Here is a 27,121-nt window from a genome sequence, read left to right on the forward strand (position 1 = left end):
CAGGTACAGACTGGGATAAACCCCCAGGGACAGACTGGGATAAACCCCCAGGGACAGACTGGGATAAACCCCCAGGTACAAACTGGGATAAACCCCCTGGTACAGACTGGGATAAACCACCAGGTACAGACTGGGATAAACCACCAGGTTCAGACTGGGATAAACCCCCAGGTACAGACCGGGATAAACCCCCAGGGTCAGACTGGGACAAACCCCCAGGTACAGACTGGGATAAACCCCCTGGTACAGACTGGTATAAACCTCCGAGTACAGACTGGGATAAACCCCCAGGAACAGACTGGGACAAACCCCCAGGAACAGACTGGGATAAACCCCCAGGTACAGACCGGGATAAACCCCCAGGTACAGACCGGGATAAACCCCCTGGGTCAGACTGGGACAAACCCCCAGGTACAGACTGGGATAAACCCCCAGGGACAGACTGGGATAAACCCCCGGGTACAAACTGGGATAAACCCCCTGGTACAGACTGGGATAAATCCCCCGGGTACAGACTGGGACAAACCCCCTGGTACAGACTGGTATAAACCTCCGAGTACAGACTGGGATAAACCCCCAGGAACAGACTGGGACAAACCCCCAGGAACAGACTGGGATAAACCCCCAGGAACAGACCGGGATAAACCCCCAGGGACAGACCGGGATAAACCCCCAGGGAGAGCCTGGGATAAACCCCCAGGGACAGACTGGGACAAACTCACAGGTGCAGACTGGGATAAACCCCCAGGGTCAGACTGGGATAAACGCCCAGGTACAGACTGGGATAAACCCCCAGGTACAGACTTGGATAAACTCCCAGTTGCAGACTGGGATAAACCCCCAGGGTCAGACTGGGACAAACCCCCAGGTACAGACTGGGATAAACCCCCAGGGACAGACTGGGATAAAACCCCGGGTACAGACTGGGATAAAACACCAGGTACAGACTGGGATAAACCCCCGGGTACAGACTGGGATAAACCCCCGGGTACAGACTGGGATAAACCCCCAGGTGCAGACTGTGATAAACCCCCGGGTACAGACTGGGATAAACCCCCAGGGACAGAATGGGATAAACACGGAGGTACCGACTGGGATAAACCCCCAGGGTCAGACTGGGATAAACCCCCAGCTATAGACTGGGATAAACCCCTGGGTACAGACCGGGATAAACACCCGGGTACAGACTGGGATAAACCCCCAGGGAGAGACTGGGATAAACCCCCGGGTACAGACCGGGATAAACCCCCGGGAACAGACTGGGATAAACCCCGGGTACAGACTGGGATAAACCCCCAGGGACAGAATGGGATAAACCCCCAGGTACAGACTGGGATAAACCCCCAGGGACAGACTGGGATAAACCCCAGGGTACAGACTGGGATAAACCCTGGGTACAGACTGGGATAAACCCCGGGTACAGACTGGGATAAACCCTGGGTACAGACTGGGATAAACCCCCGGGTACAGACTGGGATAAACCCCGGGTACAGACTGGGATAAACCCTGGGTACAGACTGGGATAAACCCCGGGTACAGACTGGGATAAACCCCCGGGCAGAGACTGGGATAACCCACTGGGTACAGACTGGGATAAACCCCAAGGTACAGACTGGGATAAGCCCCCAGGTACAGACTGGGATAAAACCTCGGGTACAGACTGGAATAAACCCCCAGGTACAGACTGGGATAAACCCCCGGGTACAGACTGGGATAAACCCCCAGGGACAGACTGGGATAAACCCCCCGGTACAGACTCGGATAAAACCTCGGGTACAGACTGGAATAAACCCCCAGGTACAGACTGGGATAAACCCCCGGGTACAAACTGGGATAAACCCCCTGGTACAGACTGGGATAAACCACCAGGTACAGACTGGGATAAACCACCAGGTTCAGACTGGGATAAACCCCCAGGTACAGACCGGGATAAACCCCCAGGGTCAGACTGGGACAAACCCCCAGGTACAGACTGGGATAAACCCCCAGGGACAGACTGGGATAAACCCCCGGGTACAAACTGGGATAAACCCCCTGGTACAGACTGGGATAAATCCCCCGGGTACAGACTGGGACAAACCCCCTGGTACAGACTGGTATAAACCGCCGAGTACAGACTGGGATAAACCCCCAGGAACAGACTGGGACAAACCCCCAGGAACAGACTGGGATAAACCCCCAGGTACAGACCGGGATAAACCCCCAGGGACAGACCGGGATAAACCCCCAGGGAGAGACTGGGATAAACCCCCAGGGACAGACTGGGACAAACTCACAGGTGCAGACTGGGATAAACCCCCAGGGTCAGACTGGGATAAACGCTCAGGTACAGACTGGGATAAACCCCCAGGGACAGACTGGGATAAAACCCCGGGTACAGACTGGGATAAAACACCAGGTACAGACTGGGATAAACCCCCGGGTACAGACTGGGATAAACCCCCGGATACAGACTGGGATAAACCCCCAGGTGCAGACTGGGATAAACCCCAGGTGCAGACTGTGATAAACCCCCGGGTACAGACTGGGATAAACCCCCAGGGACAGAATGGGATAAACACGGAGGTACCGACTGGGATAAACCCCCAGGGTCAGACTGGGATAAACCCCCAGCTATAGACTGGGATAAACCCCTGGGTACAGACCGGGATAAACACCCGGGTACAGACTGGGATAAACCCCCAGGGAGAGACTGGGATAAACCCCCAGGGACAGACTGGGATAAACCCCCGGGTACAGACCGGGATAAACCCCCGGGAACAGACTGGGATAAACCCCGGGTACAGACTGGGATAAACCCCCAGGGACAGAATGGGATAAACCCCCAGGGACAGACTGGGATAAACCCGCAGGGACAGACTGGGATAAACCCCAGGGTACAGACTGGGATAAACCCTGGGTACAGACTGGGATAAACCCCGGGTACAGACTGGGATAAACCCTGGGTACAGACTGGGATAAACCCCCGGGTACAGACTGGGATAAACCCCGGGCACAGACTGGGATAAACCCTGGGTACAGACTGGGATAAACCCCGGGTACAGACTGGGATAAACCCCCGGGCAGAGACTGGGATAACCCACTGGGTACAGACTGGGATAAACCCCAAGGTACAGACTGGGATAAGCCCCCAGGTACAGACTGGGATAAAACCTCGGGTACAGACTGGAATAAACCCCCAGGTACAGACTGGGATAAACCCCCGGGTACAGACTGGGATAAACCCCCCGGTACAGACTGGGATAAACCCCCAGGGACAGACTGGGATAAACCCCCCGGTACAGACTCGGATAAAACCTCGGGTACAGACTGGAATAAACCCCCAGGTACAGACTGGGATAAACCCCCTGGTACAGACCGGGATAAAAACCCCAGGAACAGACTGGGATAAACCCCCGGGTACAGACCGGGATAAACCCCCGGGTACAGACTGGGATAAACGCCCAGGAACAGACTGGGATAAACCCCCGGGTACAGACTGGGATAAATCCCCGGGTACAGACTGGGATAAACCCCCAGGGTCAGACTGGGATAAACCCCCAGGTACAGACTGTGATAAACCCCCGGGTACAGACTGGGATAAACCCCCAGGTACAGACTGGAATAAACCCCCAGGGTCAGACTGGGATAAACGCCCAGGTACAGACTGGGATAAACCCCCAGGTACAGACTGGGATAAAGCCCTGTGTACAGACTGGGATAAACCTCCGGGTACAGACTGGGATAAACACGGAGGTACCGACTGGGATATACCCCCAGGGTCAGACTGGGATAAACCCCCGGGTGGAGACTGGGATAACCCACCGGGTACAGACCGGGATAAACCCCCAGGTACAGACTGGGATAAACCCCCAGGTACAGACTGTGATAAACCCCCGGGTACAGACTGGGATAAACCCCCAGGTACAGACTGGAATAAACCCCCAGGTACAAACTGGGATAAACCCCCGGGTAGAGACTGGGATAAACCCCTGGGTACAGACTGGGATAAACCCCCAGGGAGAGACAGGGATAAACCCCCGGGTACAGACTGGGATAAACCCCCAGGGACAGACTGGGATAAATCCCTGGGTACAGACTGGGATAAACGCCCAGGGACAGAATGGGATAAACCCCCAGGGACAGACCGGGATAAACCCCCAGGGACAGACTGGGACAAACTCCCAGGTCCAGACTGGGATAAACCCCCAGGGTCAGACTGGGATAAACCCCCAGGGTCAGACTGGGATAAACCCCCAGGTACAGACTTGGATAAACCCCCAGTTGCAGACTGGGATAAACCCCCAGGGTCAGACTGGGACAAACCCCCAGGGACAGACTGGGATAAACCCCCAGGGACAGACTGGGATAAACCCCCGGGTACAAACTGGGATAAACCCCCGGGTACAAACTGGGATAAACCCCAGGGTACAGACTGGGATAAACCCCCGGATACAGACTGGGATAAACCCCCAGGTGCAGACTTGGATAAACCCCAGGTGCAGACTGGGACAAACCCCCAGGGTCAGACTGGGATAAACCCCCAGGGACAGACTGGCACAAACCCCCTGGTACAGACTGGGATAAACCTCCGAGTACAGACTGGGATAAACCCCCAGGAACAGACTGGGACAAACCCCCAGGAACAGACTGGGATAAACCCCCAGGTACAGACCGGGATAAACCCCCAGGGACAGACCGGGATAAACCCCCAGGGACAGACCGGGATAAACCCCCAGGGACAGGCTGGGATAAACCCCCAGGTACAGACTTGGATAAACCCCCAGTTGCAGACTGGGATAAACCCCCAGGGTCAGACTGGGACAAACCCCCAGGTACAGACTGGGATAAAGCCCTGTGTACAGACTGGGATAAACCTCCGGGTACAGACTGGGATAAACACGGAGGTACAGACTGGGATAAACCCCCAGGTACAGACTGGGATAAACCCCCAGGTTCAGACTGGGATAAACCCCCAGGTACAGACCGGGATAAACCCCCAGGGTCAGACTGGGACAAACCCCCAGGGTCAGACTGGGACAAACCCCCAGGGACAGACTGGGATAAACCCCCTGGTACAGACTGGGATAAACCTCCGAGTACAGACTGGGATAAACCCCCAGGAACAGACTGGGACAAACCCCCAGGAACAGACTGGGATAAACCCCCAGGTACAGACCGGGATAAACCCCCAGGGACAGACCGGGATAAACCCCCAGGGACAGACCGGGATAAACCCCCAGGGACAGGCTGGGATAAACCCCCAGGGACAGGCTGGGATAAACCCCCAGGTACAGACTTGGATAAACCCCCAGTTGCAGACTGGGATAAACCCCCAGGGTCAGACTGGGACAAACCCCCAGGTACAGACTGGGATAAACCCCCAGGGACAGACTGGGATAAAACCCCGGGTACAGACTGGGATAAACCACCAGGTACAGACTGGGATAAACCCCCGGGTACAGACTGGGATAAACCCCCGGATACAGACTGGGATAAACCCCCAGGAACAGACTGGGATAAACCCCCGGGTACAGACTGGGATCAACCCCCGGATACAGACTGGGATAAACCCCCTGGTACAGACTGGGATAAATCCCCCGGGTACAGACTGGGACAAACCCCCTGGTACAGACTGGGATAAACCTCCGAGTACAGACTGGGATAAACCCCCAGGAACAGACTGGGACAAACCCCCAGGAACAGACTGGGATAAACCCCCGGGTACCGACTGGGATAAACTCCCGGATACAGACTGGGATAAATCCCCAGGTACAGACTGGGACAAACCCCCAGGATCAGACTAGGATAAACCCCCTGGTACAGACTGGGATAAACCCCCGGGGACAGACTGGGATAAACCCCCGGGTACAGACTGGGATAAACCCCCAGGGACAGACTGGGATAAACCCCCTGGTACAGACTGGGATAAACCGCCGGGTACAAACTGGGATAAACCCCCAGGGACAGACTGGGATAAACCCCCGGGGACAGACTGGGATAAACCCCCAGGGACAGAATGGGATAAACTCCCGGGGACAGACCGGGATAAACCCCCAGGTACAGACTGGGATAAACCCCCCGGGACAGAGTGGGATAAACCCCCGCGTACAGACTGGGATAAACCCCCGAGTACAGACTGGGATAAACCCCCAGGTGCAGACTGGGACAAACCCCCAGGGTCAGACTGGGATAAACCCCCGGGTACAGACTGGGATAAACTCCCAGATACAGACTGGGATAAACCACCAGGTACAGACTGGGATAAACCCCCAGGTGCAGACTGGGACATACCCCCAGGGTCAGACTGGGATAAACCCCCAGGGACAGACTGGGATAAACTCCCGGATACAGACTGGGATAAATCCCTGGGTACAGACTGGGATAAACCACCAGGTACAGACTGGGATAAACCCCCGGGTACAGACTGGGATAAACCCCCGGGTACAGACTGGGACAAACCCCCAGGATCAGACTGGGATAAACCCCCTGGTACAGACTGGGATAAACCCCCGGGGACAGACTGGGATAAACCCCCTGGTACAGACTGGGATAAACCGCCGGGTACAAACTGGGATAAACCCCCAGGGACAGACCGGGATAAACCCCCGGGTACAGACTGGGATAAACCCCCAGGGACAGAGTGGGATAAACCCCCGGGCACAGACTGGGATAAACCCCCGAGTACAGACTGGGATAAACCCCCGGATACAGACTGGGATAAACCCCCGGGTACAGACTGGGATAAACCCCCAGGTGCAGACTGGGACAAACCCCCAGGGTCAGACTGGGATAAACCCCCGGGTACAGACTGGGATAAACTCCCAGATACAGACTGGGATAAACCACCAGGTACAGACTGGGATAAACACCCGGGTACAGTCTGGGATAAACCCCCAGGGACAGACTGGGATAAACCCCCAGGGACAGACTGGGACAAACCCCCAGGGACAGACTGGGATAAACCCCCAGGGTCAGACTGGGATAAACCCCCGGGTACAAACTGGGATAAATCCCCCGGGTACAGACTGGGATAAACCCCCAGGGTCAGACTGGGATAAACCCCCGGGTACCGACTGGGATAAACTCCCAGATACAGACTGGGATAAATCCCAGGGTACAGACTGGGATAAACCACCAGGTACAGACTGGGATAAACCCCCAGGGACAGACTGGGATAAATCCCCCGGGTACAGACTGGGATAAACCCTCAGGTACAGACTGGGATAAACCACCAGGTACAGACTGGGATTAAAACCCCCAGGTAGAGACTGGGACAAACCCCCAGGATCAGACTGGGATAAACCCCCTGGTACAGACTGGGATAAACCCCCGGGGACAGACTGGGATAAATCCCCCGGGTACAGACTGGGATAAACCGCCAGGGACAGACTGGGATAAACCCCCAGGAACAGACTGGGACAAACCCCCAGGATCAGACTGGGATAAACCCCCTGGGACAGACTGGGATAAACCCCCAGGTCCAGACTGGGACAAACCCCCAGGTCCAGACTGGGATAAACCCCCAGGGTCAGACTGGGATAAACCCCCGGGTACAAACTGGGATAAATCCCCCGGGTACAGACTGGGATAAACCCCCAGGGACAGACTGGGATAAACCTGCAGGGACAGACTGGGACAAACCCCCAGGAACAGACTGGGATAAACCCCCGGGTACAGACTGGGATAAACCCCGGGTACAGACTGGGATAAACCCCCAGGGACAGACTGGGACAAACCCCCTGGTACAGACTGGGATAAACATCCGAGCACAGACTGGGATAAACCCCAGGAACAGACTGGGACAAACCCCCAGGAACAGACTGGGATAAACCCCCTGGTACAGACTGGGATAAACCCTCAGGTACAGACTGGGATAAACCGCCAGGGACAGACTGGGATAAACCCCCGAGTACAGACTGGGATAATCCCCCAGGGACAGAATGGGATAAACTCCCGGGGACAGACCGGGATAAACCCCCAGGTACAGACTGGGATAAACCCCCCGGGACAGAGTGGGATAAACCCCCGCGTACAGACTGGGATAAACCCCCGGGTACAGACTGGGATAAACTCCCAGATACAGACTGGGATAAACCACCAGGTACAGACTGGGATAAACCCCCAGGTGCAGACTGGGACATACCCCCAGGGTCAGACTGGGATAAACCCCGGGTACCGACTGGGATAAACTCCCGGATACAGACTGGGATAAATCCCTGGGTACAGACTGGGATAAACCACCAGGTACAGACTGGGATAAACCCCCGGGTACAGACTGGGATAAACCCCCAGTACAGACTGGGACAAACCCCCAGGATCAGACTGGGATAAACCCCCTGGTACAGACTGGGATAAACCCCCGGGGACAGACTGGGATAAACCCCCGGGGACAGACTGGGATAAACCGCCGGGTACAAACTGGGATAAACCCCCAGGGACAGACCGGGATAAACCCCCGGGTACAGACTGGGATAAACCCCCAGGGACAGACTGGGACAAACCCCCAGGGTCAGACTGGGATAAACCCCCGGGTACAGACTGGGATAAACTCCCAGATACAGACTGGGATAAACCACCAGGTACAGACTGGGATAAACACCCGGGTACAGTCTGGGATAAACCCCCAGGGACAGACTGGGATAAACCCCCAGGGACAGACTGGGACAAACCCCCAGGGACAGACTGGGATAAACCCCCAGGGTCAGACTGGGATAAACCCCCGGGTACAAACTGGGATAAATCCCCCGGGTACAGACTGGGATAAACCCCCAGGGTCAGACTGGGATAAACCCCCGGGTACCGACTGGGATAAACTCCCGGGTACAGACTGGGATAAACCCCCTGGTACAGACTGGGATAAATCCCCCGGGTACAGACTGGGATAAACCCTCAGGTACAGACTGGGATAAACCACCAGGTACAGACTGGGATTAAAACCCCCAGGTAGAGACTGGGACAAACCCCCAGGATCAGACTGGGATAAACCCCCTGGTACAGACTGGGATAAACCCCCGGGGACAGACTGGTATAAATCCCCCGGGTACAGACTGGGATAAACCGCCAGGGACAGACTGGGATAAACCCCCAGGAACAGACTGGGACAAACCCCCAGGATCAGACTGGGATAAACCCCCTGGGACAGACTGGGATAAACCCCCAGGTCCAGACTGGGACAAACCCCCAGGTCCAGACTGGGATAAACCCCCAGGGTCAGACTGGGATAAACCCCCGGGTACAAACTGGGATAAATCCCCCGGGTACAGACTGGGATAAACCCCCAGGGACAGACTGGGATAAACCTGCAGGGACAGACTGGGACAAACCCCCAGGAACAGACTGGGATAAACCCCCGGGTACAGACTGGGATAAACCCCGGGTACAGACTGGGATAAACCCCCAGGGACAGACTGGGACAAACCCCCTGGTACAGACTGGGATAAACATCCGAGCACAGACTGGGATAAACCCTCAGGTACAGACTGGGATAAACCGCCAGGGACAGACTAGGATAAACCCCCTGGTACAGACTGGGATAAACCCTCAGGTACAGACTGGGATAAACCGCCAGGGACAGACTGGGATAAACCCCCGAGTACAGACTGGGATAATCCCCCGGATACAGATTGGGATAAACCCCCGGGTACAGACTGGGATAAACCCCCAGGTACAGACTGGGATAAACCCCCGAGTACAGACTGGGATAATCCCCCGGATACAGATTGGGATAAACCCCCGGGTACAGACTGGGATAAACCCCCAGGTACAGACTGGGATAAACCCCCGAGTACAGACTGGGATAATCCCCCGGATACAGACTGGGATAAACCCCCAGGTACAGATTGGGATAAACCCTCAGGTACAGACTGGGATAAACACCCGGGTACAGACTGGGATAAACACCCGGGTACAGACTGGGATAAACCCCCGAGTACAGACTGGGATAATCCCCCGGGTACAGACTGGGATAAACACCCAGGGACAGACTGGGATAAACCCCCTGGTACAGACTGGGATAAACCCTCAGGTACAGACTGGGATAAACCGCCAGGGACAGACTGGGATAAACCCCCGAGTACAGACTGGGATAATCCCCCGGATACAGATTGGGATAAACCCCCGGGTACAGACTGGGATAAACCCCCAGGTACAGACTGGGATAATCCCCCGGATACAGATTGGGATAAACCCCCGGGTACAGACTGGGATAAACCCCCAGGTACAGACTGGGATAAACCCCCAGGTACAGATTGGGATAAACCCCCGGGTACAGACTGGGATAAACCCCCAGGTACAGACTGGGATAAACACCCAGGGACAGACTGGGATAAACACCCAGGGACAGACTGGGATAAACACCCAGGGTATAGACTGGGACAAACCCCTGGTACAGACTGGGATAAACCCCCAGGGAGAGACTGGGATAAACCCCCGGGTACAGACTCGGATAAACCCCCAGGGACAGACTGGGATAAACCCCCAGGGACAGACTGGGATAAACTCCCGGGTACAGACTGGGACAAACCTCCAGGGACAGACTGGGATAAACTCCCGGGTACAGACTGGGATAAACTCCCGGGTACAGACTGGGATAAACCCCCAGGGAGAGACTGGGATAAACCCCCGGGTACAGACTCGGTTAAACCCCCAGGGACAGACTGGGATAAACCCCCAGGGACAGACTGGGATAAACCCCCAGATACAGACTGGGATAAACTCCCGGGTACAGACTGGGACAAACCCCCAGGGACAGACTGGGATAAACGCCCGGGTACAGACTGGGATAAACTCCCGGGTACAGACTGGGACAAACCCCCAGGGACAGACTGGGATAAACCCCCGGGTACAGAGTGGGATAAACCCCCAGGGAGAGACTGGGATAATCCCCCGGATACAGACTGGGATAAACCCCCGAGTACAGACTGGGATAATCCCCCGGGTACAGACTGGGATAAACCCCCGGGTACAGACTGGGATAAACCCCCGGGTACAAACTGGGATAAATCCCCCGGGTACAGACTGGGATAAACCCCCAGGGACAGACTGGGATAAACCTGCAGGGACAGACTGGGACAAACCCCCAGGAACAGACTGGGATAAACCCCCGGGTACAGACTGGGATAAACCCCGGGTACAGACTGGGATAAACCCCCAGGGACAGACTGGGACAAACCCCCTGGTACAGACTGGGATAAACATCCGAGCACAGACTGGGATAAACCCCAGGAACAGACTGGGACAAACCCCCAGGAACAGACTGGGATAAACCCCCTGGTACAGACTGGGATAAACCCTCAGGTACAGACTGGGATAAACCGCCAGGGACAGACTGGGATAAACCCCCGAGTACAGACTGGGATAATCCCCCGGATACAGATTGGGATAAACCCCCGGGTACAGACTGGGATAAACCCCCAGGTACAGACTGGGATAATCCCCCGGATACAGATTGGGATAAACCCCCGGGTACAGACTGGGATAAACCCCCGGGTACAGACTGGGATAAACCCCCGAGTACAGACTGGGATAATCCCCCGGATACAGACTGGGATAAACCCCCAGGTACAGACTGGGATAAACCCTCAGGTACAGACTGGGATAAACACCCGGGTACAGACTGGGATAAACACCCGGGTACAGACTGGGATAATCCCCCGGATACAGACTGGGATAAACCCCCGAGTACAGACTGGGATAATCCCCCGGGTACAGACTGGGATAAACACCCAGGGACAGACTGGGATAAACCCCCTGGTACAGACTGGGATAAACCCTCAGGTACAGACTGGGATAAACCGCCAGGGACAGACTGAGATAAACCCCCGAGTACAGACTGGGATAATCCCCCGGATACAGATTGGGATAAACCCCCGGGTACAGACTGGGATAAACCCCCAGGTACAGACTGGGATAATCCCCCGGATACAGATTGGGATAAACCCCCGGGTACAGACTGGGATAAACCCCCAGGTACAGACTGGGATAAACCCCCGAGTACAGACTGGGATAAACCCCCAGGTACAGATTGGGATAAACCCCCGGGTACAGACTGGGATAAACCCCCAGGTACAGACTGGGATAAACCCCCAGGGACAGACTGGGATAAACACCCAGGGACAGACTGGGATAAACCCCAGGGTATAGACTGGGACAAACCCCTGGTACAGACTGGGATAAACCCCCAGGGAGAGACTGGGATAAACCCCCGGGTACAGACTCGGATAAACCCCCAGGGACAGACTGGGATAAACCCCCAGGGACAGACTGGGATAAACTCCCGGGTACAGACTGGGACAAACCTCCAGGGACAGACTGGGATAAACTCCCGGGTACAGACTGGGATAAACTCCCGGGTACAGACTGGGATAAACCCCCAGGGAGAGACTGGGATAAACCCCCGGGTACAGACTCGGTTAAACCCCCAGGGACAGACTGGGATAAACCCCCAGGGACAGACTGGGATAAACCCCCAGATACAGACTGGGATAAACTCCCGGGTACAGACTGGGACAAACCCCCAGGGACAGACTGGGATAAACGCCCGGGTACAGACTGGGATAAACTCCCGGGTACAGACTGGGACAAACCCCCAGGGACAGACTGGGATAAACCCCCGGGTACAGAGTGGGATAAACCCCCAGGGAGAGACTGGGATAATCCCCCGGATACAGACTGGGATAAACCCCCGAGTACAGACTGGGATAATCCCCCGGGTACAGACTGGGATAAACCCCCGGGTACAGACTGGGATAAACCCCCGGGTACAGACTGGGATAATCCCCCGGGTACAGACTGGGATAAACCCCCGGGTAGAGACTGGGATAAACCCCCGGGTACAGACTGGGATAAACCCCCGGGAACAGACCGGGATAAACCCCCAGGTACAGACTGGGATAAACCCCCGGGTACAGACTGGGATAAACCCCCAGATACAGACTGGGATAAACCCCCGGGTACAGACCGGGATAAACCCCCAGGTACAGACTGGGATAAACCCCCGGGTACAGACTGGGATAAACCCCCAGGGACAGACTGGGACAAACCCCCAGGGACAGACTGGGATAAACCCCCAGGGTCAGACTGGGATAAACCCCCGGGTACAAACTGGGATAAATCCCCCGGGTACAGACTGGGATAAACCCCCAGGGTCAGACTGGGATAAACCCCCGGGTACCGACTGGGATAAACTCCCAGATACAGACTGGGATAAATCCCAGGGTACAGACTGGGATAAACCACCAGGTACAGACTGGGATAAACCCCCAGGGACAGACTGGGATAAATCCCCCGGGTACAGACTGGGATAAACCCTCAGGTACAGACTGGGATAAACCACCAGGTACAGACTGGGATTAAAACCCCCAGGTAGAGACTGGGACAAACCCCCAGGATCAGACTGGGATAAACCCCCTGGTACAGACTGGGATAAACCCCCGGGGACAGACTGGGATAAATCCCCCGGGTACAGACTGGGATAAACCGCCAGGGACAGACTGGGATAAACCCCCAGGAACAGACTGGGACAAACCCCCAGGATCAGACTGGGATAAACCCCCTGGGACAGACTGGGATAAACCCCCAGGTCCAGACTGGGACAAACCCCCAGGTCCAGACTGGGATAAACCCCCAGGGTCAGACTGGGATAAACCCCCGGGTACAAACTGGGATAAATCCCCCGGGTACAGACTGGGATAAACCCCCAGGGACAGACTGGGATAAACCTGCAGGGACAGACTGGGACAAACCCCCAGGAACAGACTGGGATAAACCCCCGGGTACAGACTGGGATAAACCCCGGGTACAGACTGGGATAAACCCCCAGGGACAGACTGGGACAAACCCCCTGGTACAGACTGGGATAAACATCCGAGCACAGACTGGGATAAACCCCAGGAACAGACTGGGACAAACCCCCAGGAACAGACTGGGATAAACCCCCTGGTACAGACTGGGATAAACCCTCAGGTACAGACTGGGATAAACCGCCAGGGACAGACTGGGATAAACCCCCGAGTACAGACTGGGATAATCCCCCAGGGACAGAATGGGATAAACTCCCGGGGACAGACCGGGATAAACCCCCAGGTACAGACTGGGATAAACCCCCCGGGACAGAGTGGGATAAACCCCCGCGTACAGACTGGGATAAACCCCCGGGTACAGACTGGGATAAACTCCCAGATACAGACTGGGATAAACCACCAGGTACAGACTGGGATAAACCCCCAGGTGCAGACTGGGACATACCCCCAGGGTCAGACTGGGATAAACCCCGGGTACCGACTGGGATAAACTCCCGGATACAGACTGGGATAAATCCCTGGGTACAGACTGGGATAAACCACCAGGTACAGACTGGGATAAACCCCCGGGTACAGACTGGGATAAACCCCCAGTACAGACTGGGACAAACCCCCAGGATCAGACTGGGATAAACCCCCTGGTACAGACTGGGATAAACCCCCGGGGACAGACTGGGATAAACCCCCGGGGACAGACTGGGATAAACCGCCGGGTACAAACTGGGATAAACCCCCAGGGACAGACCGGGATAAACCCCCGGGTACAGACTGGGATAAACCCCCAGGGACAGACTGGGACAAACCCCCAGGGTCAGACTGGGATAAACCCCCGGGTACAGACTGGGATAAACTCCCAGATACAGACTGGGATAAACCACCAGGTACAGACTGGGATAAACACCCGGGTACAGTCTGGGATAAACCCCCAGGGACAGACTGGGATAAACCCCCAGGGACAGACTGGGACAAACCCCCAGGGACAGACTGGGATAAACCCCCAGGGTCAGACTGGGATAAACCCCCGGGTACAAACTGGGATAAATCCCCCGGGTACAGACTGGGATAAACCCCCAGGGTCAGACTGGGATAAACCCCCGGGTACCGACTGGGATAAACTCCCGGGTACAGACTGGGATAAACCCCCTGGTACAGACTGGGATAAATCCCCCGGGTACAGACTGGGATAAACCCTCAGGTACAGACTGGGATAAACCACCAGGTACAGACTGGGATTAAAACCCCCAGGTAGAGACTGGGACAAACCCCCAGGATCAGACTGGGATAAACCCCCTGGTACAGACTGGGATAAACCCCCGGGGACAGACTGGTATAAATCCCCCGGGTACAGACTGGGATAAACCGCCAGGGACAGACTGGGATAAACCCCCAGGAACAGACTGGGACAAACCCCCAGGATCAGACTGGGATAAACCCCCTGGGACAGACTGGGATAAACCCCCAGGTCCAGACTGGGACAAACCCCCAGGTCCAGACTGGGATAAACCCCCAGGGTCAGACTGGGATAAACCCCCGGGTACAAACTGGGATAAATCCCCCGGGTACAGACTGGGATAAACCCCCAGGGACAGACTGGGATAAACCTGCAGGGACAGACTGGGACAAACCCCCAGGAACAGACTGGGATAAACCCCCGGGTACAGACTGGGATAAACCCCGGGTACAGACTGGGATAAACCCCCAGGGACAGACTGGGACAAACCCCCTGGTACAGACTGGGATAAACATCCGAGCACAGACTGGGATAAACCCTCAGGTACAGACTGGGATAAACCGCCAGGGACAGACTAGGATAAACCCCCTGGTACAGACTGGGATAAACCCTCAGGTACAGACTGGGATAAACCGCCAGGGACAGACTGGGATAAACCCCCGAGTACAGACTGGGATAATCCCCCGGATACAGATTGGGATAAACCCCCGGGTACAGACTGGGATAAACCCCCAGGTACAGACTGGGATAAACCCCCGAGTACAGACTGGGATAATCCCCCGGATACAGATTGGGATAAACCCCCGGGTACAGACTGGGATAAACCCCCAGGTACAGACTGGGATAAACCCCCGAGTACAGACTGGGATAATCCCCCGGATACAGACTGGGATAAACCCCCAGGTACAGATTGGGATAAACCCTCAGGTACAGACTGGGATAAACACCCGGGTACAGACTGGGATAAACACCCGGGTACAGACTGGGATAAACCCCCGAGTACAGACTGGGATAATCCCCCGGGTACAGACTGGGATAAACACCCAGGGACAGACTGGGATAAACCCCCTGGTACAGACTGGGATAAACCCTCAGGTACAGACTGGGATAAACCGCCAGGGACAGACTGGGATAAACCCCCGAGTACAGACTGGGATAATCCCCCGGATACAGATTGGGATAAACCCCCGGGTACAGACTGGGATAAACCCCCAGGTACAGACTGGGATAATCCCCCGGATACAGATTGGGATAAACCCCCGGGTACAGACTGGGATAAACCCCCAGGTACAGACTGGGATAAACCCCCAGGTACAGATTGGGATAAACCCCCGGGTACAGACTGGGATAAACCCCCAGGTACAGACTGGGATAAACACCCAGGGACAGACTGGGATAAACACCCAGGGACAGACTGGGATAAACACCCAGGGTATAGACTGGGACAAACCCCTGGTACAGACTGGGATAAACCCCCAGGGAGAGACTGGGATAAACCCCCGGGTACAGACTCGGATAAACCCCCAGGGACAGACTGGGATAAACCCCCAGGGACAGACTGGGATAAACTCCCGGGTACAGACTGGGACAAACCTCCAGGGACAGACTGGGATAAACTCCCGGGTACAGACTGGGATAAACTCCCGGGTACAGACTGGGATAAACCCCCAGGGAGAGACTGGGATAAACCCCCGGGTACAGACTCGGTTAAACCCCCAGGGACAGACTGGGATAAACCCCCAGGGACAGACTGGGATAAACCCCCAGATACAGACTGGGATAAACTCCCGGGTACAGACTGGGACAAACCCCCAGGGACAGACTGGGATAAACGCCCGGGTACAGACTGGGATAAACTCCCGGGTACAGACTGGGACAAACCCCCAGGGACAGACTGGGATAAACCCCCGGGTACAGAGTGGGATAAACCCCCAGGGAGAGACTGGGATAATCCCCCGGATACAGACTGGGATAAACCCCCGAGTACAGACTGGGATAATCCCCCGGGTACAGACTGGGATAAACCCCCGGGTACAGACTGGGATAAACCCCCGGGTACAAACTGGGATAAATCCCCCGGGTACAGACTGGGATAAACCCCCAGGGACAGACTGGGATAAACCTGCAGGGACAGACTGGGACAAACCCCCAGGAACAGACTGGGATAAACCCCCGGGTACAGACTGGGATAAACCCCGGGTACAGACTGGGATAAACCCCCAGGGACAGACTGGGACAAACCCCCTGGTACAGACTGGGATAAACATCCGAGCACAGACTGGGATAAACCCCAGGAACAGACTGGGACAAACCCCCAGGAACAGACTGGGACAAACCCCCTGGTACAGACTGGGATAAACCCTCAGGTACAGACTGGGATAAACCGCCAGGGACAGACTGGGATAAACCCCCGAGTACAGACTGGGATAATCCCCCGGATACAGATTGGGATAAACCCCCGGGTACAGACTGGGATAAACCCCCAGGTACAGACTGGGATAATCCCCCGGATACAGATTGGGATAAACCCCCGGGTACAGACTGGGATAAACCCCCGGGTACAGACTGGGATAAACCCCCGAGTACAGACTGGGATAATCCCCCGGATACAGACTGGGATAAACCCCCAGGTACAGACTGGGATAAACCCTCAGGTACAGACTGGGATAAACACCCGGGTACAGACTGGGATAAACACCCGGGTACAGACTGGGATAATCCCCCGGATACAGACTGGGATAAACCCCCGAGTACAGACTGGGATAATCCCCCGGGTACAGACTGGGATAAACACCCAGGGACAGACTGGGATAAACCCCCTGGTACAGACTGGGATAAACCCTCAGGTACAGACTGGGATAAACCGCCAGGGACAGACTGAGATAAACCCCCGAGTACAGACTGGGATAATCCCCCGGATACAGATTGGGATAAACCCCCGGGTACAGACTGGGATAAACCCCCAGGTACAGACTGGGATAATCCCCCGGATACAGATTGGGATAAACCCCCGGGTACAGACTGGGATAAACCCCCAGGTACAGACTGGGATAAACCCCCGAGTACAGACTGGGATAAACCCCCAGGTACAGATTGGGATAAACCCCCGGGTACAGACTGGGATAAACCCCCAGGTACAGACTGGGATAAACCCCCAGGGACAGACTGGGATAAACACCCAGGGACAGACTGGGATAAACCCCAGGGTATAGACTGGGACAAACCCCTGGTACAGACTGGGATAAACCCCCAGGGAGAGACTGGGATAAACCCCCGGGTACAGACTCGGATAAACCCCCAGGGACAGACTGGGATAAACCCCCAGGGACAGACTGGGATAAACTCCCGGGTACAGACTGGGACAAACCTCCAGGGACAGACTGGGATAAACTCCCGGGTACAGACTGGGATAAACTCCCGGGTACAGACTGGGATAAACCCCCAGGGAGAGACTGGGATAAACCCCCGGGTACAGACTCGGTTAAACCCCCAGGGACAGACTGGGATAAACCCCCAGGGACAGACTGGGATAAACCCCCAGATACAGACTGGGATAAACTCCCGGGTACAGACTGGGACAAACCCCCAGGGACAGACTGGGATAAACGCCCGGGTACAGACTGGGATAAACTCCCGGGTACAGACTGGGACAAACCCCCAGGGACAGACTGGGATAAACCCCCGGGTACAGAGTGGGATAAACCCCCAGGGAGAGACTGGGATAATCCCCCGGATACAGACTGGGATAAACCCCCGAGTACAGACTGGGATAATCCCCCGGGTACAGACTGGGATAAACCCCCGGGTACAGACTGGGATAATCCCCCGGGTACAGACTGGGATAAACCCCCGGGTAGAGACTGGGATAAACCCCCGGGTACAGACTGGGATAAACCCCCGGGTACAGACCGGGATAAACCCCCAGGTACAGACTGGGATAAACCCCCGGGTACAGACTGGGATAAACCCCCAGATACAGACTGGGATAAACCCCCGGGTACAGACCGGGATAAACCCCCAGGTACAGACTGGGATAAACCCCCGGGTACAGACTGGGATAAACCCCCAGGGACAGACTGGGATAAACCCCCAGGGACAGAATGGGATAAACCCCCTGGGACAGAATGGGATAAACCCCCGGGTACAGACTCGGATAAACCTTGAACCTTGAAGTGTCAACAGTGAGGTGCGAACATGTTGTGAAGTGACGCAGAGAGAGTGAATTCCCCTGGGGCAGACTTCCGCATTGTTCCCTCTCCCTCCTCGGATTGCCCTGTTGTCAGGGGCTGGTGATGAGGGGAGCAGTGTGAGTCACACAGTGGTGACTCTGTTATCGTGCTTTTGCAAGGAGCCAGCCCCTGGGTGTGGGGCAGAGAGGTCAGGTCAGGATAGGGGAAGGATTGCTTCAATCTCTGACACAGAACCACTCTCACACAACAAAGAAAAGTTTCCAGTCCTCTCCAAACACAAACCAACTTTACACCCTCTTGGCAAGGGGTGGGGGTGAAATGGGAAACCATTTCCAACACTCTCGGCTTCAGTCTCAGCCTGTGATGTTCTTGGGTTTTCAAGGAGATGTACATTTGCAGGGATTGTTAGCTCGGGACGTGGAGAGCATGGTGATAGACACTCAGGGTTCCCCTGGGATAGGACTCTGCTCCTTTTACACACTCATCCTGGAGGGAGCAAGCCCAGATCGACCCCACCTTCACCCCCCCCCGACAAATCCTCTTCCAGATAAAGGAGCAAGATCTCCCAGGACGCATCCCCTCGCCCTCCCCCAAACCCTGCCCCCATGACCCACTCACCTGGCCGCTCAGTCGACAGGCACTGAGAGTCCTGGAGCTAGGAGGGCCCCACCTGGAGGAACAGGTAAGGAGGGAGGAGCTGAGATAACACGGGAGAGGTCAGAGGTCTGTGTGTGAGAGAGAGAGAGTGCGTGTGTGTGAGAGAGTGGGTGTGTGTGAGAGAGAGAGAGTGCGTGTGAGAGGGAGAGAGTGTGTGAGAGTGTGCATGTGTGAGAGAGAGTGTGTGAGAGAGAGAGGGAGCGTGTGTGAGAGAGAGAGAGTGTGTGTGTGTGAGAGAGAGTGTGTGTGAGAGAGAGAGTGTGTGTGTGTGAGAGAGAGTGTGTGTGAGAGAGAGAGTGTGTGAGAGAGAGAGAGTGTGCGTGAGAGAGAGAGAGTGTGCGTGTGTGTGAGAGAGAGAGTGTGTGTGTGTGAGAGTGACTGTGTGTGTGAGAGAGTGTGTGTGTGAGAGAGTGTGTGTGTGTGAGAGTGACTGTGTGTGTGAGAGAGTGTGTGTGAGAGAGAGTGTGTGTGTGAGAGGGAGTGTGTGTGAGAGAGAGAGGGAGTGTGTGTGAGAGAGAGAGGGAGTGTGTGTGAGAGAGAGTGTGTGTGTGTGAGAGAGAGGGAGTGTGTGTGAGAGAGAGTGTATGTGTGAGAGAGAGTGTGTGTGTGTGAGAGAGAGAGAGTGTGTGTGAGAGAGTGTGTGTGAGAGAGAGGGAGTGTATGTGAGAGAGAGAGTGTGTGTGTGAGAGAGAGGGAGTGTGTGTGAGAGAGTGTGTGTGAGAGAGAGTGTGTGTGAGAGAGAGAGTGACTGTATGTGTGAGAGAGAGTGTGTGAGAGAGACTGTGTGAGAGAGAGAGTGTGTGTGTGAGAGAGAGTGTGTGTGTGTGAGAGAGAGTGTGTGTGAGAGAGAGGGAGTGTGTGTGAGAGAGTGTGTGAGAGTGTGTGTGTGTATGAGAGAGTGTGTGTGTGAGAGAGTGTGTGTAAGTGTGTGTGAGAGAATGTGAGTGTGGATGTGCGAGAGAGTGAGAGAGAGAGTGAGTGTGTGTGTGAGAGAGTGTGAGTGTGTGTGTAAAAGAGTGAGTGTGTGCTTCTGTGTGTGAGAGAGAGAGTATATGTGAGTGTGTGAATGAGTTGTGTGTCAGCGTAAGTGAGTGAGTGTGCGTGAGAGTGTGAATGATTATGGGAGTACATATAATTGTGTAAGTGAGTGTGAGTGTGTATGAGTGCGTGAGCAAGTGTGTGTGTGAGAGTAAGTGTGAGTGCCTGAGCTAGCGTATGTGTGAATGAGTGTGTGTGAATGTAAATGAGAGCAAGTGTGTCCGTGTGAGTGAGTCATACAGTCACAGAGATGTACAGCACGGAAACAGACCCTTCGGTCCAACCCGTCCATGCCAACCAGATATCCCAACCCAATCTAGTCCCACCTGACAGAACCCGGCCCATATCCCTCCAAACCCTTCCTATTCATATACCCATCCAGATGCCTCTTAAATGTTGTAATTGTACCAGCCTCCGCCACTTCCCCTGGCAGCTCATTCCATAACCGTACCACCCTCTGTGTGAAAAAGTTGCCCCTTAGGTCTCTTTTGCATCTTTCCCCTCTCACCCTAAACCTATGCCCCTCTAGTTCTGGACTCCCCCACCCCAGGAAAAAGACTTTGTCTATTTACCCTATCCATGTCCCTCATGATTTTATAAACCTCTATAAGGTCACCCCTCAGCCTCCGACGCTCCAGGGAAAACAGCCCCAGCCTGTTCAGCTTCTCCCTATAGCTCAGATCCTCCAACCCTGGCAACATCCTTGTAAATCTTTTCTGAACCCTTTCAAGTTTCACAACATCTTTCCGATAGGAAGGAGACCAGAATTGCATGCAATATTCCAACAGTGGCCTAACCAATGTCCTGTACAGCCGCAACATGACCTCCCAACTCCTGTACTCAATACTCTGACCAATAAAGGAAAGCATACCAAACGCCTTCTTCACTCTCCTATCTACCTGTGACTCCACTTTCAAGGAGCTATGAACCTGCACTCCAAGGTCTCTTTGTTCAGCAACACTCCCTCGGACCTTACCATTAAGTGTATAAGTCCTGCTAAGACTTGCTTTCCCAAAATGAAGCACCTCGCAGTTATCTGAATTAAACTCCATCTGCCACTTCTCAGCCCATTGGCCCATCTGGTCCAGATCCTGTTGTAATCTGAGGTAACCCTCTTCGCTGTCCACTACACCTCCAATTTTGGTTCATCTGCAAACTTACTCACTGTACCTCTTATGCTCGCATCCAAATCATTTATATAAATGACAAAAAGTAGAGGACCCAGCACCGATCCTTGTGGCACTCCACTGGTCACAGGCCTCCAGTCTGAAAAACAACCCTCCACCACCACCCTCTGTCTTCTACCTTTGAGCCAGTTCTATATCCAAATGGCTAGTTCTCCCTGTATTCCATGAGATCTAACCTTGCTAATCAGTCTCCCATGGGGAACCTTGTCAAACACCTTACTGAAGTCCATATAGGTCACATCTACTGCTCTGCCCTCATCAACCTTCTTTGTTACTTCTTCAAAAAGTTCAATCAAGTTTGTGAGACATGATTTCCCCCGCACAAAGCCATGTTGACTATCCCTAATCAGTCGTTGCCTTTCCAAATACATGGACATCCTGTCCCTCAGGATTCCCTCCAACAACTTGCCCACCACCGAGGTCAGGTTCACCGGTCTATAGTTCCCTGGCTTGTCTTTACTGCCCTTCTTAAACAGTGGCACCACGTTTGCCAATCTCCAATCTTCTGGCACCTCACCTGTGACTATCGATGATACAAATATCTCAGCAAGAGGCCCAACAATCACTTCTCTAGCTTCCCACAGAGTTCTCGGGTACACCTGATCAGGTCCTGGGGATTTATCCACCTTTAATTGTTTCAAGACATCCAGCACTTCCTCCTCTGTAATCTGGACATTTTTCATGATGTCACCATCTATTTCCCTACAGTCTATATCTTCCATATCCTTTTCCACAGTAAATACTGATGCAAAATATTCATTTAGTATCTCTCCCATCTCCTGGGGCTCCACACAAAGGCTGCCTTGCTGATCTTTGAGGGGCCCTATTCTCTCCTGAGTTACCCTTTTGTCCTTAATATATTTGTAAAATCCCTTTGGATTCTCCTTAATTCTACTTGCCAAAGCTATCTTATGTCCCCTTTTTGCCCTCCTGATTTCCCTCTTAAGTATACTCCTACTTCCTTTATACTCTAAGGATTCACTCGATCTATCCTGTCTATACCTGACATATGCTTCCTTCTTTTTCTTAACCCAACCCTCAATTTCTTTAGTCATCCAGCATTCCCTATACCTACCAGCCTTCCCTTTCACCCTGACAGGAATATACTTTCTCTGGATTCTTGTTATCTCATTTCTGAAGGCTTCCCATTTTCCAGCCGTCCCTTTACCTGCGAACATCTGCCTCCAATCAGCTTTCAAAAGTTCTTGCCTAATACCATCCAAATTGGTCTTTCTCCAATTTAGAACTTCAACTTTTAGATCTGACCTATCCTTTTCCATCACTATTTTAAATCTAATAGAATTATGGTCGCTGGCCCCAAAGTGCTCCCCCACTGACACCTCAGTCACCTGCCCTGCCTTATTTCCCAAGAGTAGGTCAAGTTTTGCACCTTCTCTAGTAGGTACATCCACATACTGAATCAGAAAATTGTCTTGTACACACTTAAGAAATCCCTCTCCATCTAAACCTTTAACACTATGGCAGTCCCAGTCGATGTTTGGAAAGTTAAAATCCTCTCCCATAACCACCCTATTATTCTAACAGATAGCTGAGATCTCCTTCCAAGTTTGTTTCTCAATTTCCCTCTGACTATTGGGGGGTCTATAATACAATCCCAATAAGGTGATCATCCCTTTCTTATTTCTCAGTTCCACCCAAATAACTTCCCTGGATGTATTTCTGGGAATATCCTCCCTCAGCACAGCTGTAATGCTATCCCTTATCAAAAATGCCTCTCTCCCTCCTCTCTTGCCTCCCTTTCTATCCTTCCTGTAGCATTAGTATCCTGGAACATTCAGCTGTCAGTCCTGACCATCCCTGAGCCATGTTTCTGTAATTGCTATGATATCCCAGTCCCATGTTCCTAACCATGCCCTGAGTTCATCTGCCTTTCCTGTTAGGCCCCTTGCATTGAAATAAATGCAGTTTAATTTATTAGTCCTACCTTGTCCCTGTCTGCCCTGACTGTTTGACTCACTTCTGTTCTCAGCTGTACCCGTCTCAGATCGATCTCTTTCCTCACTATCTCCCTGGGTCCCCCCCCCTCCCCCAATTACTAGTTTAAATCCTCCTGGGCAGCTCTAGCAAATCTCCCTGCCAGTATATTAGTCCCCTTCCAATTTAGGTGCAATCCGTCCTTCTTGTACAGGTCACTTCTACCCCATATATCAGCCGTGCATTCATCTGCTCTATCCTCCTATTCCTGCCCTCACTAGCTTGTAGCACTGGGAGTAATCCAGATATTACTACTCTTGAGGACCTCCTTTTTAAATTCCTGCCTAACTCTCTGTAATCTCCCTTCAGAATCTCAACCTTTTCCCTTCCTATGTCGCTGGTTCCAATGTGGACAATGACCTCTTGCTGGTCCCTCTCCCTCATAACCTGCACATCCCCAGACAGTATGGGTAATTCAGCACGGCCAATCCACCCTAACCTGCACATCCCTGGGCACTATGGGTAATTTAGCACGGCCAACCCACCCTAACCTGCACATTCCTGGACACTGTGAATAATTTAGCATGGCCAATCCACCCTAACCTGCACATCCCCGAACACTATGGGTAATTTAGCACGGCCAATCCACCCTAACCTGCACATCCCCAGACAGTATGGGTAATTTAGCATGGCCAACCCACCCTAACCTGCACATTCCTGGACACTGTGAATAATTTAGCATGGCCAATCCACCCTAACCTGCACATCCCCAAACACTATGGGTAATTTAGCACGACCAATCCACCCTAACCTACACATCCCTGGACACTATGGGTAATTTAGCATGGCCAATCCACCCTAACCTGCACATCCCCGGACAGTATGGGTAATTTAGCATGGCCAATCCACCCTAACCTGCACATCCCTGGGCACTATGGGTAATTTAGCATGACCAATCCACCCTAACCTACACATCCCTGGGCACTATGGGTAATTTAGCATGGCCAATCCACCATTACCTGCACATTCCTGGACACTGTGAATAATTTAGCATGGCCAATCCACCCTAACCTGCACATCCCCGAACACTATGGGTAATTTAGCACAGCCAATCCACCCTAACCTGCACATCCCTGGGCACTATGGGTAATTTAGCACGGCCAATCCACCCTAACCTGCACATCCCTGGGCACTATGGGGTAATTTAGCACGACCAATCCACCCTAACCTACACATCCCCGAACACTATGGGTAATTTAGCACAGCCAATCCACCCTAACCTGCACATCCCTGGGCACTATGGGTAATTTAGCACGGCCAATCCACCCTAACCTGCACATCCCTGGGCACTATGGGTAATTTAGCACGGCCAATCCACCCTAACCTGCACATCCCCGAACACTATGGGTAATTTAGCACAGCCAATCCACCCTAACCTGCACATCCCTGGGCACTATGGGTAATTTAGCACGGCCAATCCACCCTAACCTGCACATCCCCGAACACTATGGGTAATTTAGCACGGCCAATCCACCCTAACCTGCACATCCCCGAACACTATGGGTAATTTAGCACAGCCAATCCACCCTAACCTGCACATCCCTGGGCACTATGGGTAATTTAGCACGGCCAATCCACCCTAACCTGCACAATCCCCGAACACTCTAATCCTGATTTATAAACAGCAGGATCTACATGAACACAGCGATACTATCACACGAGGACATGGTGTGAACCATCGATCAAATTAATGCCTTGTTGGTACATTACTGCCCCCTGCTGTGGAATAATAGGAAGCTCAATTCCTGACACAAAGCTGGGTTGGAGTCTAGCTCAGTTGGCTGGATGGTCAGTTTATAAAGCAGTATAATGCCAGCAGTGTGGGTTCAATTCCCATCGCTGGTTTGAGGTTACACTAAAGGGCTCCCCTTCTCAATCTCTTCCCTCCCTGCAGTCTGGTGACTCTCAGATTAAATCACCACCAGTTACCTCTCCCCCCCCTCTCTGAGAGAGCAGCTCCCTGTGGTCTGTTAAGTCCACAGTGACATACCAGCCCAGACTTCCTGTTCCAGGATGTTATCTGAATCACTCTCCTTGCTCAGAGCCCATTCTCCAACCTTCAGGTCTGCGTAAGTTCGAATCTAACAGTGAAAACCCCTCAATGGCTCTGTTCTTATGGTCCAGATCACCATCCTCAAACGTTTTAGATTAGAATCCACTACAGTGTGGAAACAGGCCCTTCAGCCCAACAAGTCCACACCGACCCTCCACCCTAACCTGCACATCCCTGGGCACTATGGGTAATTTAGCATGGCCAATCCACCCTAACCTACACACCCCTGGGCACTATGGGTAATTTAGCACGGCCAATCCACCCTAACCTGCACATCCCTGGGCATTATGGGTAATTTGGCACGGCCAATCCACCCGATCCTGCACATCCCTGGGCATTATGGGTAATTTAGCACGGCCAATCCACTCTAACCTGCACATCCCTGAACACTATGGGTAATTTAGCACGGCCAATCCACTCTAACCTGCACATCCCTGAACACTATGGGTAATTTAGCACAGTCAATCCACCCTAACCTGCACATCCCTGGGCACTATGGGTAATTTAGCATGGCCAATCCACCCTAACCTACACATCCCTGGGCATTATGGGTAATTTAGCACGGCCAATCCACTCTAACCTGCACATCCCTGGGCACTATGGGTAATTTAGCATGGCCAATCCACCCTAACCTGCACATCCCTGGGTACTATGGTGTAATTTAGCACGGCCAATCCACCCTAACCTACACATCCCTGGGCACTATGGGTAATTTAGCACGGCCAATCCACCCTAACCTGCACATCCCTGGGCACTATGGGTAATTTGGCACGGCCAATCCACCCGATCCTGCACATCCCTGGGCATTATGGGTAATTTAGCACGGCCAATCCACTCTAACCGGCACATCCCTGAACACTATGGGTAATTTAGCACGGCCAATCCACTCTAACCTGCACATCCCTGAACACTATGGGTAATTTAGCACAGTCAATCCACTCTAACCTGCACATCCCTGAACACTATGGGTAATTTAGCATGGCCAATCC

At 53.7% G+C, this 27,121-nt stretch overlaps 1 protein-coding gene across 1 annotated transcript in view; it reads right to left on the reverse strand.

Moving 5' to 3' along the window:
* The window catches only part of tnk1 (tyrosine kinase, non-receptor, 1), a 121,957-nt gene extending 101,916 nt beyond the window's left edge, over positions 1 to 20,041 (reverse strand). Inside the window, exon 1 of the mRNA XM_072591494.1 lies at positions 19,821 to 20,041. The gene's annotated coding sequence lies outside the window, so the exon portion shown is untranslated. The remainder of the gene's footprint in view (positions 1 to 19,820) is intronic.
* Positions 20,042 to 27,121: the final 7,080 nt, after the last annotated feature.

Source organism: Chiloscyllium punctatum, chromosome 21, assembly GCF_047496795.1.
Source record: "Chiloscyllium punctatum isolate Juve2018m chromosome 21, sChiPun1.3, whole genome shotgun sequence".
NCBI classification, from domain to species: Eukaryota; Metazoa; Chordata; class Chondrichthyes; order Orectolobiformes; family Hemiscylliidae; genus Chiloscyllium; species Chiloscyllium punctatum.